General features: G+C 40.4%; 1 pseudogene; it reads right to left on the reverse strand.

Annotated features, from left to right (window-relative positions):
• Positions 1–259: 259 nt before the first annotated feature.
• LOC102854280 lies at positions 260–1,233 on the reverse strand (annotated as a pseudogene).
• Positions 1,234–4,433: the final 3,200 nt, after the last annotated feature.

Below are 4,433 nucleotides of genomic sequence, written 5' to 3' on the forward strand. Positions count from 1 at the left end.
CTAGCTGCTATGCAAGAAAAAGATGTGGTGGTTGAGCCTGTAAAAATCATAGCTGTGGGTACCCTTTAGGCAGTTGTACTCTGTCTCAAAGGGTTGCTATGGATTAGCATTGACTTGATGGCAGTAGATTTGGGGATTTTTTGTTGGTTTCTTGTTGGTTTATGATATTAAACTTGAAAAGTCCTATGTATTACCTCTTTGCACTTTATTTCCTTTATTTTTCATTATCCAGCATGGTACTTAAGTAAATCAAATCTTGTCAAATACATGGTGACTTGGGTTTTGTTTCTGCATCTGTCACTTGGCGAATAAAGATCCCACCTTCGGGGTGCTCTGTGTCATCCAATTCATACATGTATGACGATGCTATTGCCAGGATCGTGCCATCATTACTGAAGGCAAAGGGAGGCGATGCTGGTGGGATAGCGGTGGAACTGGCACAGCCGCTTCTTGTTAAAAGGATCCCAGATATTTGCAAAGCCATCAGAACCACCTGTGGCAAATGTATTATGGATGTTGTGGAAGGAGATGGCGTTGACAGGGTAAATCTGCACAATATTATTCTCCTTTAGTCAGTGGCACTTGAAGGCATACTTCTTCTGCACCTCAGGGCTCGGGTCCAAGTACTCAACAGCCACTCGGCCTTCAAAAGAGCTTAGGACATAACCCTGCTTGTTGGGGAAGGCGCGGATGCAGCGGGTCTGGTACTTGAGGCGCTGCTGCACGTAGCCCATGTTCCGAAGGTCCCACACCAGCACACGGTGGCCAGCCGTCCCCCAAGTCAGCCTGTCTCCAGACACTGATAGTGTGTACACCTGTTCAGGCTGAGAGAAGGTTCCAGCATTACAAGGAGTTCTGGGATCCCACAATTTAACTGATCCCAACTTCCAGTAACCATCACATTCACTTCTGGACAGTATTCAACACGTCTGATAGGGGCATCATGTGTTCCAATGAGATTGTCCTGATCAGTATTCAAGTCGTGCACTTTAAGCTGGTGATTTAAGCCCCCACTCCAGGCATGAGTTGGATCGTAGAAGGCGCAGTCCAGGACGGCGCCCGTGTGCTGGTACTTGCGCATGGAGTTGGCCGGCACATCGGCACATCGTAGAGGCGCACGGACATGTCCCAGGAGGACACCAGCAGAAACTGAGACATGTTGGGGCTGAACTTCACCGAGGAGATGCCGTCCTCCGGCGCCTGGTTCAGCTTGAACTCGTTCTAGCCGGTCATCTTGAGATCCATGAAGAAGCAACGCCGCCGCCGCTCCCGCCACCTGGCGACTCTCCTTAAGTATTCTTATATCTTACATTAGGTCCTAACTATATTCCTAACATTTTACTTTAGTATTCTGTTTCTCAAGCAGTACTCTTTATACCAAATATTTTAATATCTTAATCTCTCTTTATATTCCAATACCAGTCTTAGTTCCTTCACTGTAGTAGTTGTTCAGCTGCTTAAAATTAACAAAAACAGAACTATAAACACTAAAGATGACCAACCTGCTTTTAATTTTCAAGGGAACGCTGCTTTGAAAATTGCCTGGAACCAGTGAAACAGCATACAAATGATAATATATTTTCTTAATGTAAATATACTTTTAACACTGTATGCCCAGGTGGCTTGTCAAGAAAAATGGTAAACTATTGTTCTAATGGAAAGTAAAATATTAATAGATTAAAAAAAACACACCAACAAACCTTTAAGGGAGCTCTAGTGGCCTAGTGGCAAGAAGCTGCACTGCAATTCCAGAGGAACATGGTTCGAATCCACCAGATGCTCTGCTGGGAAAGGAGGGGCAATCTCCTCCTGTACCAGTCAGATCTGATTTGATGGTATACACACACAAAATAATAAAATAAAATTTAAAAAACCCAAAAACTTTAAGCTGTAATTCAGACACACACACACACACACACACACACACACACATCTTAGGAAAAGCCTTAAGATAGGACAGTTCTAAAGTTAAGGGTCATATTTCTTTAAGAGCTATTTATTTTAAATGTCCAGTTACTTAGACATCAGCATAAGTAATGTGAAAGTGGATCTATGAAACAGAAAATAACTTGTTTCAAAACTGCCACAAAACTAGATAAAATTAAGTGCTTGTAAAGAGGAAATACATCCAGATAAATACTGGAGAGAAGCTTAAAATACAAGTTTCAATGGCCTGTTAAAAAAAGAATGTAAAACATTTAATAATTTTTTATTGATTATATAGTGAAGTTATAATATTTTGGCTAACAATGTAAATAAAAGATACTGAATATATTTTGTCCATTTCTTTTCATTTTTTTCTTTGTGGCTACTAGAAAATTTTACCTTATTTAAGTTGGATATCAGTTGGAAAGTATATGGCCTCTTTAAAGAACAAGCAAATCTGTCTTGGAGGAAATGTAACTAATGCTCCTTAGAGGCAAGGATGGTGAAAATTCATCTCACATATTTTGGACATATCAGGATTTACCAGTTCTTGGGGGGAAAAATCATGCTTGGGAAAGTAGTTGTTACATTCCATCAACTCAGACCTAATTCATAATGCACCCTGCAGTGGGCTTCCAGAAATTGCAAACTGCACAAGAGGAGATTTCCCATCTTTCTCCCATGAATCATTGGGTGGATCTAGAACTATTTCTTTGGGTTGGCAACAGAAGTCTTTACACATTAGGCCAGCAGAGTACCCTTGGAAAGGTAGAGGGTCATTGAAATAGACCCTCAGCAAGATGGATTGACAGTCACTGAAGCAATGGGTTTGCCCATAGCCGAGTTTGTGAATATAGGGCAAGATTTGAGCCTGTTGTTCATAAGGTCACAGTTAGTTCCATGTTACCTCACAATAACTAAAGGGATTATTATCTGTCTTTCATTATCATCAAGTCAGAATTGATTCATAGCTGACCCTTTATTGGGAGGATAAAATGAAACTGGGCTATCTTACTCGCTCAGAGCCATTGATGAATTTGAAATGCCAGAGATCATCAGGGCCTTTGGGTTAATGCAATTCTCTATGAAGTATGCTCTATCCCAGAGCTCCCTAGGAAATTATGTGTGTGTGTAAATTTCTAGTGTATTTAGATTGAATATTATACCCCTTGAAGTAAACCATAAAAACCACAGAAATCTTTGTTATCTTTGTCACATGTATTACATAATGTAATGAAAATCTACCAAGCCATTTCATTTTTGCCTTCTGAAAAGATTCATTTAAAAAAAAAAAAACAGAACTATTTTAAAATGTACAACAATGAATAACTGGAAACCCTATGCCTCCGTAAACTTTCATTTAAAGTATTAAAAAATATTTTAAAATAAGTTTGTCATTGTGTACTTTACATTGAGCATTTGAAGAAAGAAGGTAATTACAATGATTTAAAAATAAAATCCTTAGGCTCAGTAAGTTGCAGTTCTTAAGGATGCTTTGGGCAGAATATTCAGTGATCCTGGAAATATTAAAAGAAGATGGAAAGAGTATATAGTCACTTTACCAAAAGGAACTGGCTGACACAGAATTATTTCATGAAACTACATATGAGCAAGAGCCTATGCTAATGAAGGACGAAGTTCAAATTGCTTTGAAAGAATTGGCTAAAAATAAGGCCCCAGGAATTGATGGTATACCAATTGATGTATTTTCAACTAACAGATGTTGCCCTAGATGTGCTCACCAAGTTGTGCCAAGAAATCTGGAGGACCACTTGGCCTCCTGACTGGAAGAGATCTTTATTTGTTCCCATTCCAAAGAAAGAGGATCCCACAGAGAGGGGAAATTATCGAACAATATCATTGATATCACATGCAAGCAAGATTATACTGAAGATTATCCAAAAATGGAACAGCACATCAAGAGAAAACTGCCGGAAGTGCAGGCTGGGTTTAGAAGGGGTTGTGATACTAGGGATATTGTAGCTAATGTTAGATGGATCTTCGCTGAGAGTCTGGAGTACCAGAGGAATGTATCTGTGTTTAATTCATTATGCAAAGATGTTTGACCGTGTGGATCACAACAAACTGTGGTTGACTCTGAGAAGAATGGGACTGACTCCCAGAACACTTGATCGTGCTAATGCAAAACCTATACTTGGACCAGGAGGCAGTGGTCAGAACAGAGCAAGGAAACACTGCATGGTTCAAAACTGGGAAGGGTGTAAGCCAGGGATGTGTCCTATCTCCATACCTTTTCAACCTGTACGCAGAACAGATGATCCGGGGGGCTGGGCTGTATAAGGAGAAGTGTGGCATCAAGATTGGTGGAAGATTCATCAACAATCTGCGTTATGCAGATGACACAACCCTGCTTGCTGAAACTGAGGAGGACATGAAACTCTTGCTGCAGAAGGTCAGGGACTGCAGCCTTCCATATGGATCGAGGCTCAATATCAAGAAAATAAAGATTCTCACCAGTGGGCTCATTGGCAACATTCTGATAGATG

The sequence above is a fragment of the Elephantulus edwardii genome, unplaced genomic scaffold (assembly GCF_000299155.1).
Source record: "Elephantulus edwardii isolate Elephantulus edwardi_28Jun2011 unplaced genomic scaffold, EleEdw1.0 scaffold00065, whole genome shotgun sequence".
NCBI classification, from domain to species: Eukaryota; Metazoa; Chordata; class Mammalia; order Macroscelidea; family Macroscelididae; genus Elephantulus; species Elephantulus edwardii.